This window comes from Mustela lutreola, chromosome 15, assembly GCF_030435805.1.
Source record: "Mustela lutreola isolate mMusLut2 chromosome 15, mMusLut2.pri, whole genome shotgun sequence".
Lineage (NCBI taxonomy): Eukaryota > Metazoa > Chordata > Mammalia > Carnivora > Mustelidae > Mustela > Mustela lutreola.
The window spans coordinates 47,510,820-47,525,379 of record NC_081304.1 but is presented as its reverse complement, the minus strand read 5'-3'; the positions used below and the strand labels follow the sequence as shown (position 1 = coordinate 47,525,379).

At 45.7% G+C, this 14,560-nt stretch overlaps 1 pseudogene; it reads left to right on the top strand.

Moving 5' to 3' along the window:
• The window catches only part of LOC131815643 (cilia- and flagella-associated protein 251-like), a 46,135-nt pseudogene that overhangs the window by 4,649 nt on the left and 26,926 nt on the right, over positions 1-14,560 (top strand).

The window sequence follows — 14,560 nt, the reverse complement described above, 5'->3', positions numbered from 1 at the left end:
TCTGTGTGTGTGTGCACACACACGACACATGCTGTGTTTTGTTTTCTTTACCAGTCAGATCTTCTGCATGACCACTTAGTATGTCTCAGAGGGTTTTCTGTATCAGGGAATGTAGAACCACTTCCTCATTTTAAATTCAACCAATGCCCTGTTATGGATGGCCGTTTTTTTTACTTCTGATTTGTTCTCACCAAAGGGGCTTCAACAAGTGTGTTCCTGCCTCTCTCTGCCTGTAGCATCCCCCTTTTCCTTTGGGGTCCCCGCCTTACCCTAGAGGCCTGGAGTAATTCAGAGTGTTCCTGGTAAGTAGGCATAACCCTGGATACTGACTTCCACCAAGAAAACAAGGTGTCATGCATTTATGAGAAGGAATCTTTGATGATTGTCAAGTGCAGTGAAATCTGCTTTGGACCATAGCGTTTTTTGTTCATGTTTGGAAGGTTGCTGTAAGAGCCGGCTACTCCATGACCATTCACCACGAACGGTAGCACTAGTGCCCAGCATCAACTGATAGCGCGTGCTTTCAATGAGTGTGAGCGCTGCTGGAGCAAGGAGGTCCCGTTAATACTGAGTGAGTCAGTTGCTAAAAGTCTCTAATCACTTATCCATTACTTTAGATGCTACCACATTCAATTAATTGGCCTCGGCTAATTTTTTAAATGGAATGTTTCTATTTTAAGTAATCTCTGCACCAAACAAGGGGCTGGAACACTCCGAGATCAAGAGGCATAGGCTTTACTGACTGAGCCAGCCACATGCGCCTAAAAGGACTATTTTTTGGAGCAGTTTATATTGATTGCAAACGAAATGAAAAGTACAGAGTTCCCATATATTCCCTTGTGTCCCCCACCAGGTTCTTCTTTTGTTAATATCTTTATTAGTGGGGGACATTTGTTAAAGGTGATGAGCCCATGTTGTCTGTTATTATTAAATAACATCCATATTTTACTTTAGGGTTCACAATTGGGGGTGTAACATTCTCTGGGCGTTGACTAAGGTATGATGAGGTATATCCACCACTGTAGTGCCCTACACACTTGTGTTACTGCCTTCAAATCCCTCGTGCCCCACTCTCCATCCCTGCCTTCACCCCCTCACTCCCTGGCCATTATTCCACCCCCCATCTTCATAGTTTTACTTTTCCAAAATATCATGTAGTTGGAATCATACAATGTGAAGTCCTTTTTTTTTTTTTTTTTTTTAAGATTTTTATTTATTTGTCAGAGAGAGAGAGAGAGAGAAAAAAAAACACATGTCAGGGGAGGGGGAGAGAGAGAGAGAGAGAGGCAGACTCCTGGATGAGCAGGGGGCCCAATGCAAGGCTCCATCCTAGGACTCTGAGATCATGACCTGAGCCGAAGGGAGACTCTTAACCAACTGAGCCACCCAGGTGTCCCCACTGTGTCCCCCTAAGGTTGGGGGGACAGCCTTGTGTCCCCCTAAGGTTGGCTCCTTTCACTTAGCAAAATGTATTTAAGATCTCTCCATGTCTTTTCCTGGCTTGCTAGTTTATTACTTGTTATTTCTGAATAATACTCTTTTGTATGAATCCACAGAATTTATAAACAGTTTTAATCACTTCCGTGATTTTTACAAAAGACTTTGCACACAAAACTATGCATAAGTAAACTACTATTGAATTAAAAGTAATAGATTTATAATAGCTCAAATTTTTCATTTCAGAAAATTTTAATCTTGGATTTATTCCTGGGAATATGGAATTTTTAATCATGCTTAGGGAATTTTGTCTCTTTGTGCTTTATTCTTCCAGGGGAAATGGTATATGAGGACCAAATACAAATATTTCCAGCTGAATAATTGCCTTTCTTATGAAGTTCCTTGGTGACTATACTGTAATTTCCCCTTTCTATATATTTTCATGAAGTAAATTGAATTTCACTATATTAAGTGCTCACTATGTGTCAGATACTGAGCAGCCTAGGTTCTGGGGATTAGGAGGATAGGACGTTCTTTCTGTTTACTGTTGACTTTCTTTTCTTTTTTAAGCAAGGTATAATTCATATACCATTAAATTTACCTTCTTAAAATTTAAAATTGTGGTAAAATACATATAAAGTAAAATTTAGCATCTTCAAAAAAAAAAAGATTTTATTTATATATTTGACAAAGAAAGAGGCAGAGAGAGAGAGGGAACACAAGCAAGGGAGTGGGAGAGGGAGAAGCAGGCTTTCCCAGGAGCAGGGAGCCTGGCAGGGGGGTCGATCCCAGGATCCTGGGATCATGACCTGAGCTGAAGGCAGACACCCAATGACTGAGCCACCCAGGCGCCCCTCATCTTTCTTTTAAATATTTATTTATTTGAAAGAGAGGGGAGGTTGGGGAAGGGCAGAGGAGAGTCTTAAGCAGACTATTCATGGAGCCTGATGTGGGGCTGGATGCCACAACCCTGAGATCACAACCTGAGCCAAAGCCAAGAGTCAGTTGCTGATCCAACTGTGCCACCAGGAATCCCTAAAATTTACCATCTTCACCATTTTGAAGTGTACAGTATCGTAGTAGGTACATTCACACTGTGCTGCAACCAACACCTGGAACTCATCTCGTGAAAAGGAAACTCCCTACCCATTGAACAACTCCCCGTTCCCCAGCCCTGCTCCTGGCAACCACCATTCCACTTTCTGTCTCTATGGAACTGATTCTTCTTGGGACCATGTCTGTGGAATCCTACCATATTTGTATTTCTGTGACTGGTGGATTTCACTTCCATGATGTCCCCAAAGTCCATCCATGTCATAGAGCATCGGGTCTCCTTCCTGTGGAAGCCTGAACAACACTCACATGTTGTTCATCCATTTGTCCATCATGGGACACTTGGCTTCCTTTTACCTTCTGGTTTCTGTGAAGTATGCTGCTCTAAACATGGGCATGTGAATGTCTCCTTGAGAGCCTGCTTCCAGGTCTTTGAGCTAGGTATCCAGAAGTGTCATTGCTGCATGATACACTAATTCTGATTTCAGTGTTTGGAGAGCTCTCCCTGGGGTTTTCCAAAGCAGCTGCATGATTTCACATTCCTACCACAAGTGACCAGTGGTTCCAATTTTTTCACATCCTCATAAAATTGACCCCTTTAAAGTATACCATCCATTGCTTTTTTGCATGTCCACAAGGTTGTGCAGCTGTCACCACTGTCTAATTCCAGAACATTTTCATCCCTCACAAAATAAATCCATATCCCCTAGCCATCACTCCCCAACCACCTTCCCCAGGCCCCCAGCAGCCACTGGGCTCCTTTCCACCTCTATGGATTAGACTGACCCTGTACTGTGTGTGGCCCGTTTTACTCAGCTTCATGGATTCGAGGGTCCTCCATGCCCTAGAATGTGGTTGATGACGTTCTTGAAGAGATTTCTCCTACTTTGGACTGAAGATGTGAAATCCTTCCCCTCCAGAGACTGCGCCAGGGGTGCCTGGCATCACAGTTCTGGGCTCCATGCACTCAGTGTCTTGCTGGTCTTGCCTTTGCCTTCCAGACCATAACTTGATCTTTTGGATGGAACAGTTCTCTTCCTGTTTACTACATTTGAGATGAAAACCAGCGAGTTCTTCTGTACATCTGTGCTGACACTGTGTTTATCTACAATGTCTTCAGAATACTCAGCACCATCTTCAGGTATGCAAGTTTTTGTTGTTGCTTTTAAAGATTCTATTTATTTATTTATTTATTTAAAGAGAGCAAGCAAGAGAGAGCAATAGGGAGAAACAGACTCCCCTTCTCAGAAGAGAGCCTGACGTGGGGCTCGATCCCAGGATCCTGATATCAAAGCCTTAGCTGAAGGCAGACGCTTAACTGACTTAGCTGCCCAAGAGACCCCGGACATATATTTTAATAAGGACCTTCCTTAAGTCAATGCCTAGGTCAAAAACATCACAGAGGGTTTCCCAAAAGCCTAGTCAGTACTCAGGGATCCATGCCATGTAGGTGCAGAATTTGCTCTCTAGATGTCCAGAAATACCCAAGCCCACAAGCAGCCCTTCTTGGAGCTTAGTTTAATGTGCAGCACTGAGTCCAGTGCTGCTGGGAGGGAGAAGGGGGAGTTTGTGTCTGTGGAGCGAGGAAGGAGCAGCAGGCAGAGGGGCTGAGAAATAGGGACCATGCCAGGCAGGAGTCCAGCCTCCTGCAGAATCAGGTGGCTGGGAGTGGCCTTGACTATCCATCCATCCATCCATTTATTCCTTCGTTCATTTATTCCATAGGTATTTATCAGAACCTCTTTGTTTCAGATTCTGGGCCTGTAGTCATGAACAAAACATGGAGCTTATAGTCTCATAAATACACAATTACGAATTACAACAAACACTCCAAAGGAAATGTGGGCTGAGAGAGATCAGGAGAGAGATCAGGAGTGAGATATGGCCCTCCAGTTGGTTGTGCTGGCAAACATGCCCTTTGTGCCAAGATCTGACTGACTGAGGAGAATGAACCAACCAGGGGCAGTTTGGGGAAAAGCAGTCCAGACCCAGGGAGCTGCAGGTTTGCAGGCCTGCCCAAGGGGCCCAGAAAGAAGGCTGGTATGACTGACATGGAGTGAGCAAGGGAAGAGGAAGGAGGGAGGGAATGGGCTATTTCCTGGCAGGCAGCACTAGCATTTTGTTTGTTTCCAGAAGGTTCCTGAGTTACTGGGAAAGGATTATGGGGGGATGGGAATGAAAGCAGGGAGACCAGCAGAGAGGCTTTTGCTCCAGATCTGCTCAGTGGCTTGAGTGGACACTGTTTAAGGGAGAAGAGGCCAGCAGGGCTTCAAGGGGATTGGAGGTGGGGCAGAATCCCATTTATTCCCCACCTGGGTTCACAGTTGGGCACATGCCTAGATCTGTAGGGAGCCCTTGTCCTTGTGGGGAGTGTGGCTTACCCTTCAGAGGTTTTGCGGGAGAGAAAATCAGAAAACCACTGGTTGTGGAGAAATGCCAGGGAAAGGCCATAGGAGTGGGGTTTTCAGCCCGATGAACCTGGAAGGGGAGCTTAGTTCTCTCTGTGGGGCTCCAGCCTCTCTGGTCATCCTGAATGTTTCAGAGCATTTTCTCTGCATTTCTGCAGGGCCACACTAATGTGATCTCCTGCCTCTGAATCAGGGAAGATAGGTGGTGGATTGCCATGGCTGACAAAGTGCCCGAATTCCTGATAATCATATGGGACTCCTTCATAGGGTAGGTGTGGTGCAAGCCTCTTTTTCTCTACTCACTGTAGCGTATCTGCAACAAATGAGAAATGCTGGTCTGGGCATGCAGAAGCCAGAGCTGGGATGCCGGTGAGGGTGAAGCGGCCTGGGGAGGCTGGCCATCCTGTTGCCTTGAGGCCCGGTCAAGTGACATTACCTTCATGAATTTCCCCAGCTACAATTATTGGTCCTTTAGGCTGAGAAACTTGGTTTGGCGATGTCCCAGAGTAGATTAAGGAAGTTAACACTAACCCAGCTTGGAGGCCCAGAGAAGTGAAGCCATTTTCCCCTTCTACAAAAAAAGAGGCTAATCATACCCACTGTTTTAGTTTCCTTGGGCTGCTCTAAGAAATTACCACACCCTGGGGTGCCTGAAGGTCTGAGCAGGTTAAAGCCTCTGCCTTTGGTTCAGGTCCTGACCCCAGAGTCCTGGGACCCAGCCCTGCATCTGGCTCTCTGCTCAGCAGGAATCCTGCTTTCCTTTCTCTCTCTGCCTGCCTCTCTTGCCTACTTGTGTGATCTCTGTCCATCAAATAAATAATTAAAATCTTAAAAAAATAATTACCACATGCTGAGGGGCTTAAAATAACAGAAAATTATTATTCCCTCACAGTTCACGAGGCTGGAAGTCTGAAATTAGGGTGCCCTAAGGGGTGGTTCCTTCTGGGGCTCTGAGGGAGAACCTGCTCCAGGCCTCTCTCCCAGCTGCTAGAGGTAGCTGGCAGCCCTTGGTTTTCCTTGGCTGGTAGACTAATCACTCTAGTCTCTGCCGCTGTCTTCACATGATGTTGTCCTCCATGTGTCTCTTTGTGTCTGCACTTCTATCAGCTCAGCAGTCATTGGTTTTAGGATTCATCCTAATCCACCCTCATCTGAACTAATACATCTCAAGGACCCTGTGAGCATTATATGCTCACATCCTGAGGCTCTGGGTGGACCTGACTTCTGAGGAGGCCCTCAACACACTGCACTTACCTTACAGGACTGTCATGAAGACCAGTAGCGCACAGTCCATGGCCCATGATAGATATTAATGTGTGTTTTATTTCTTCATTCCTGGTCCTAGAGGCAGAGTGCAGTGCTAGATTAATTGATAAGATTGTATGGCCCTGATTGAGTTGTGGGGGTTGGTGACATGGGGGTGGATAGTCCAGTTGGGGATGATTAGGAAGAAGTTGTTTAAAGCTCTTGGGTGTTCTGGAAAGTTAGGTTGATACAGGTACCCCAGTTGACTGGTGACGTCCTACGGACCTGTTACTTAATCCTGGTCCTCATCTTACTAGACGTCTCAGTGGCATTTGACACTTGTCATTGCCTTGGCTTTTGTGATACCATGTCACCTTGGTTTTCATCTGCCTTCTGAGACTCTGCTTCCTCTGGCCCAAGATGGTGAGGAGGATGTGGTTGGTCCTTTTCTCCATCCAGAAGGGAGCAGACCTGGGGTGGTAACCACACCATCTTCATCTCCCTAACAACCTCATAATTCTTCTTTTCATGGATGAGGAAGCAGCTGGAGAACATTCCACCTGGATATCTCCTGCTAAAATATCTCCCAAGCCCTGTTGCATCTCCTCCCAGAGGCCTTCTAAAGCCACCTCTGCTGCCCCTGCCCACCCACTCCAACCTGGCCAGCCTCCTCCTCTGCAGCTTCACTCTACAACCCAACCTCCAGGATGGTGATTTAGAATACACATAACATGAAATTGACCATCTTCACATTTTTAGAAAAGTTTTCTTTATTATTTACTTAAGAGCAAGAGAGTGTGAGTGGGGGAAGGGCAACAGAAGATGGAGGGAGAATCCACAAGCAGACTCCTTGCTGAGTGCAGAGCCCAACATGGGGCTCGATCCCAGGACCCTGAGATCAAGACCTGAGCTGAAACCAAGAGCCAGCCGCTTTACCAACTGCGATACCCACGCACCCCATTGTAAAAATATATATTTTTTAATTTAAAGATTTTATTATATGCTGGAGGCAGAGGCTTTAACCCCCTAAGCCACCCAGGTGCCCCAAATTATGTTTTTAAAGGTCCAATTTGGTGGCATTAATTACATTCACAATGTTGTGCGACCATCGGCACTATTTCTGGAACATTTTCATCACCCCAAACAGAAACTCTGTGACAGTGAGCTCCCCATTCTCCTTCCTCTCAGCCCCTCATCAACTTTCTGTCTCTATAGGTTTGCTTGTCATTATTTTATGTCCGTGAATCATATGTGTCTTTTTATGTCTGGTTTTTCTCTCAGCATAATGTTTTCAGAGTTCTCCCGTGCTGTGGTATCAGTCAGTGCTTCCTTTATTTTCAAGATTCTATCACATGGATATACTGATTCTGCTTATCTACCCATCTGTTGATTTTTAATAATCTTTTAATTGAAAGCTAAGGTCTCCTTTGGCCACCATCTCCAATCTTCACCCTCTTCCTGGAGGTAGTCAATTTGGTATGTTTCCTTCCAGAACATTTGCTGTTGTCCTAAATACAGATCCATGGACATCAGCGTGTAGCATTGTGTGGTTGTTTTCCACAGCATTTTGAGTGTGATCTTTTCACAAAGGCAAAATCTGTTTGTGTTACTCCCCTGCTGAACACCCTTCAGAGGCTGCCTCTTGCTAATGCAGCCTGAGATAGAGGGAAAAACGCATCTTGCATCCTAGTCATGGAAACTTGTCCCCCAGAAAGTGGAATTCCCCTTCCATGTGCCTGGCTGTCACCTGTGGCTGTCACACGCTTCCAGCTGCAAGTAGTGGGATATCTGACTTACACCTGAGGGAAAGTTGTTCTATCCGTGACAGAGTCCACAGGCAGGAAGGGTGGGCACCTCACATGTGTCTCTTCTCTGAAACTGTTGCTGATAGCTCCTTTTCCCCAGGCATGGCTGGCCCCCTTAAAAGGCTTTATTCTTTGGTTTTTTCTTTTCTTTTCTTTTTTCTAAGATTTTATTTATTTATTTGACAAAGTAGAGAGCACAAGTAGGCAGAGAGGCAGGCAGAGAGAGAGAGAAGGGGAAGCAGACTCCCTGCCGAGCAGGGAGCCTGGTGTGGGGCTCGATCTCAGGATGCTGGGATCACTACCCAAGCTGAAGGCTTAATTGACTGAGCCACCCAGGCTCCCCTCTTATATTCTCTTGCTTATAAAGCTGTCTCCTCGACTAGACTAGGGGTGACTCTGACAGTGATTTTTTTTTTCTTTTTAATTACAAACTAAAGTGCATCTTTGGTTAACAATTCAATATGTCAGTATGAGTGTTATGATATAGTAAATGATGAATTTGGGACCCAGAAAAGATTAGCTGGTTTTAGAATGAATATTCACTTTATTAAAGTTATAAACTCAGAACCATAGTTTTCCCTTAAGTTTTTTTTATTCAACTTATAAATTTTATACCTTTTATAAATCTAGCAGATTTTTATAATTGCCTTTAAGGGGGTTTTGATTAATGTTTGGCCCAACTCACAAATTTGATTATTAATTCCTTTTAAACATTTTTATTTTTTTTTTAAAGATTTTATTTATTCATTTGAGAGAGAGACAGTGAGAGAGAGAGCATGAGCGAGGAGAAGGTCAGAGGAAGAAGCAGACTCCCCATGGAGCTGGGAGCCCGATGCGGGACTCGATCCCAGGACTCCGGGATCATGACCTGAGCTGAAGGCAGTCGTCCAACCAACTGAGCCACCCAGGCGTCCCCCTTTTAAACATTTTTAAACTGCACTTAGAAACTGAATATAGGGCGCCTGGGTGGCTCAGTGGGTTAAGCTGCTGCCTTTGGCTCAGGTCATGATCTCGGGGTCCTGGGATTGAGTCCCACATCGGGCTCTCTGCTCAGCAGGGAGCCTGCTTTCTTCTCTGTCTATCTGTCTGTCTGTCTACTTGTGATGTCTCTCTGTCAAATAAATAAATAAAATCTAAAAAAAAAAAAAAAAAGAAACAATATATTTGGTTTTATCTCTAAGTTCTTTAGTAGCCTGATTAAAAAATAAACCCTTCACCCATACTTAGAGAATTATTATAAATCTAATAAATTAGACATAACTATGACAAATCTTAAGTTCTCATAAGTATTCTAATACTGTTTATAAACCAGTATGATTTGAATGTAAAATCACAAGTCTGAATCAATGACGGGCACAATTTTAATCCATCAGAGTCACAAATTTAATCCATCATAGGCTCTGATACATTAAATTCTTTTAAACATCACCCATTCCTAAGCAAAATAAGCAGATTCTCTTCCCACCAATATGTTTATAGAACAGGCCCAGATGACATCACTGGCTCTCTGTTTTAATTCTGGAAAGCCACAGGGATAAGATGTTTTTCCACACTAAGGACATCATGGTGCCATTCACAGCAATGTTAAGACTGCCTTCTCTCAAAGGATTTGGGGGGCTAGTTCCCAGGGGGATGAAGCCTTCTCAGGTGACAGAAAACCAGCCAGGTCCTCAGCCGGGGCACAGACTTGGTCCCAGCCAGTGGGGGCGCTGGAGTGACCTAGGAGGCCTGCTGATATTACCTGTAACAAGAGCTCAGTAGTGAAAAACAATGGGAACCACCAGCCCGTGGTCCTGGATCATCAGGACGTCCTACCACAGGCCTTCGCTCCCCCGACCCCTGTGCTGCCGCTCACTCACATCACTCACAGCCTTGCTTCTGTTTCTCTGGCTTGCTTAGATATTTAAGTATCTCATTTAATTCTGCATGTGACAAGGTTTTTCCTGCTTCTTAGGGTTCTACAGTCTTGCCAGTGACACGGTATAGTAGTGAATGAGGGAAGGAAAAGTGAGTCCTTCCTTACCCAGACCCATCTCCAGAGTCACCCTTGTTTAGTTTAGAATCTGTTCCTCTAGACTCTTCTGTGCACAGAAATGTGTGCACTCTCTCTCCCTCATGCAGGATGAAGTTAACTACACTGTTTGGCAACTTGCTTTTTTCACAAAATATTGGTCACCTTCCCACATTGGCCTCATTCTTTTTTTTTATTTAGCTATTTTTCAGAGAGAGGGGGAAGAGATAGAGCATAAGTAGGCAGAGTGACAGGCAGAGGGAGAGGGAGAAGCATGCTCTCCACTGAGCAGGGAGCCTGATAACAGGACTTGATCCCAGGACCTGAGCTGCAGGCAGCCCCTTAACCAAGTGAGCCACCCAGGTGCCCCTGCCTCAATCTTTTTGCAAGTAGCCTAGTTTTTCATTATATGGTTATGTCATAATGTTTTTAAACAGTTCCCACATCCGTGGATATTTGTGTTTTGAGATTTTTTTTGCCATTAAAGCAGTGCCATGATGAACATGATTTTATATTTATCTCTGCTTAATTTCACTATTATTTTTCTGGGAAAAAAAGCTGTAGAAGAGGAATTGTTGAGTCCTAGGGTGTGTGCATTTAAAATTTTGACAGATGCAGCTAAGTTGCTGTCTAGAAAGCCTGTGCTTATTTTCATTCCCTCTTAGCTGGGAGGGCACTCATTTTCCTGAGAGCTGGGGTATTGTCCTAGGCATCTTTTTTTCTTATTTCCATCCTTCATGCCTGGCACAGAATCAGCACTCAATAGTGGGTGACAGTCGACTTCATGAAGAGAACTAACAGCATGTTTGCATAATGCTGAGTTAGTTTTATTATTTTTTAAAATGAGGTAAAATTCACATAAGGTAAAATTCGCCATTGTGAAGCCTGTGATTCAGTGGCATTGAGCGCGTTTACAATGTTGTGCCATTGCCGCTTCTATCTAGTTCCAACTGCTGTTTTAAAGTCATCTCTATGCCCAAAGTGGGGCTGGAACCCACAAACCCGAGGTCAGGAGTCACATGCTCCACCAGCTGAGCCCGCTGGGTGCCCCTAGTTCCAAAATCCCAAAAGGTAAACCTAAAGCCCTCAGTCATCCCTCCCATTCCCCCTGGCAGCCACTGACATGCCTGTCTGTCCCTGTGGATTTTCAAATTCTGGACACTTCATATCAATGAGCTCGAACGACGTGTGGTCTTTGTGGCAGGCTTCTCTACTTCACGTGATGTTTTGGGGGGTCCACCCCTGATACAGCAGGGGTCCATGCTTCCTTCCTTTGTATGGCTGGCTGCATCACAATCTGTTGTATGGATGGACCACATTTTTTTCCTCCATAGCTTTTGAAGCGAGTTTCTCTGGGGAGCAAGGCAGACCTCCGCAAATGGGTGTTCCCTGGTCCTGTTTTGTAGCATTCCTGTGCACACAATATTGACAGCTGCCCAGAAGGCAACAGCATTGGGGCCATAGCATCATCCGGGATGCCAATTATCTGGCAACCATCTCCGATGCTGAAATCCAGGTATGGGGCACGTGGAGGTGGCCTCAGTGGGCTGGCCAGCCTATCAAGTGGGTCCTGGTGAGCAGCTCTCCTCGGGCCTTGTGGTGATGTGATGCTCTCAGGGAAGGACCAGACCCCATGGCCCCTCATTGGGGGTTCTCTTCCTGGGGTTTAGCTCATGTTGCCATGTTCCTTAGCCAAAGTTACATGGCTACCATGAGAGGTGTCGGATTTGTCAACAGCCTTCAGGTACCTTCTCATTCTCCTCCATCTGCTGTCACTCACAGGAAGTTTTGCATCTGGAGGTGGACCTTAGCCGTGGAAATGCCAACAAGTACCTTCAACCTCCTCAAAGAGTATGGTGTTCAGGTGAGCTCAGTTTGAGTGTGCAAAGCTAGTTTACAGTCACACCAAGCCCAGGTCCAAACGTATTTTTGGTTTTGCTGGCATTCAGTTATGGTTCACTAGCACTTGTAAACCAAAACAAAACAAAACAAAACACGACCGTATCCTTGATCTCATTTTACTCTTCTTAATAGTGAGCAATATTTTTTTGAGCATGTATTATGTGCCAGGTTCTGCTAATTTTGTTACAGCAAGATTCTGACGCAGTGCATGCAAAGGTGCTGGGGACGGGTTCTTTAATAACACAATGGACTGCTACTGTTAAGTACTAGGTAATTTGTCTGAAGTCATGGGCCAGCGGCCTTTCCTGTTCTAGACATGCTCTTAACTGCTCCTGAGACCCAGAAATTATTAGTCTCAGTTTGCTTGAAGCGACTTGCCAAGGACACCCACCGAGTCAACTCTTCCATTCTGCGTTGTCACATTCATCCTTGCACCCTTTGCTCACCACATGGCTGCTCAGCCCCTACAATGTGCCAGACAGTGCAAAGTGCTCACCTGGGTGCAGGACCCAGAACCCAGTCAGAGGGCCTGGGTGACTGGGCTCTCCTGGGCACATGTCATGCTGTAGCTTCATGTCCATGTCTCTCCTTCTGACCCCCCCCACCTTCCCTCTAGGTCTCTTCATGTCCACGTCTCTCCTTCTGACCCCTCACCTTCCCTCTAGGTCACCTTCCTCTCAGCTTTTATAAGCTGAGCTGATACAGTAGCCACTGGCCATAGTGAGTTTTTCTGTTGCTGCAAGAAACCGCTCTGTGACTTAGTAGAGCTTGCATTGAATCTATGGATTGCTTTGGGCAGTTGTCCTCTTAACAATCCATGAGCACAGTGACGCCTGTGTGGCTCAGTAGGTTAAAGCCTCTGAGCTTCTGCTCAGGCCATGATCCTAGGGTCCTGGGATTGAGCCCTGCATCAGGCTCTCTGCTCAGTAGGGAGCCTGCTTCCCCCCACCTCCTGCCTGCCTCTCAGCCTACTTGTGATCTCTGTCTGTCAAATAAATAAATAAAATCTTTAAAGCAAGTAAACAAACAAAAAACAAAAGAATCCACAGGCACAGGCTGTCTTTCCATTCTCTTACATCTTTTTGAGTCTCCTTCAGCAGTGTCCTTTGCAGCAAACAAACCCTCCACCGAAAGTTTGTTCCTAGGTCTTTTTATGATATCATAAGTGGATTGGTGTTCTTCATTCCCTTCGTGGGTTTTCATTGCTAGTCTATAGAAACACAACTGCTATGTGTAGGATTTTGTGTCATGAAACTTTGCTGAATACATGTGGCTACTTGGATTTAAGTTGGTTAGAGTGAGATAAAACTAGAGATTCAGGGGCGCCTGAGTGGCTCAGTGGGTTAAACTGCTGCCTTTGGCTCAGGTCATGATTCCAGGGTCCTGGGGTCGGGCCCCACCTCAGGGTCTCTGCTAAGCAGGGAACCTGCTTGCCCACTCTCTCTGCCTGCCTCTCTGACCACTATGTGATCTCTGTCTGTCAATTAAATAAATAAAATCTTTAAAACAAAACAAAAACAAAGAAACAAAACTACAGATTCATTTCCTTGGCATCACTACATTTCAAGTACTCCCCAGCCACCTGTGGCCAGTGGCTGCCAGGTTTGACAGAACAGATGAACCAATATCTTGGTCACAGAGGAATGTGCTGTGTACAGTGCTGCAAGGCCCCAAGTCTGGAAGGATTCTGCCATCTTCTGCCTGCTCTACATTCTTGCCCACCCCGCTGGACCGAGCCCTTCCATTTGGCTTGAGTCACAAAGGGTGAGCGAGCTCTCAGCCCAGCCCAGCTTTCTAGTAGGCTGGCTGTTTCATTTCTAGAGCGAACTGTCTCACACCTTCTCTTCATCTCTCCCCATCCCTTCCTCTTCCTCTTGGCTGATGACCTCTCTCATTTTGCGTTGAGAGAATGGGGGCCATCAGATACAGACACTGGCCTGTTCTCACTCTCAGCCTACAACCTGCTTCATCCTCACCACCGTTTCCTGCCCCTCTGAGTGTACCAGCGGCCAGTGCCCGAGATGCCACTCCTCTCGGGCGCCCAAGGCCCTCTCCTGCAATGATCCGCTCTCTCTCCCTCCCTGGCTATACCCCGAGCCGACATACATGTGTTTGTTTCCCCGGTCTTTGGGGAACACCACTGACGGTGCATCACCCTCCGGCTCTGGCTCTCTGCACCTTTCACAGTTACATGTCTCTGAGGTGCTGTCTGTGCCTGCTTCCTGACTTCATCATGTCTCATTTACTCTTTTGTGCCCCAAAGATTTGACCTCTTTATATTTTCATTGCTAAAGGAGGCATACATCCAAAATGTGTCCATTTTAAGGCATGAAACAAAAGGTACCTGTGTGTTTACTGCCCGATGAAGAAAGAAAATCACCCAAACCCTGGAAATCCCTTTGTCCTCCTTCCACAATCCCGTCTCCTAGGTAACTAGGGGTAACTAGTTAACTAGGTAACTAGGGGTAACTAGTTAACTAGTGTCCCAGATTTTGTGTTACACATTCCCATGCTTTCCTGTATACTTTTGTCTAGCAAGTATCTCTCAGTACTTTATTTATTTATTTTTGAGTGAGAGAGAGAGAGAGAACGTGAGCAGGGAGGGGCAGAAGGAGAGGGAGAGAGAGACTCTCATGCAGACTCCAGGCTGAGTGCAGAGCCTGATGTGGAGCTCGAACTCAGGAGTCTGAGATTCTGAC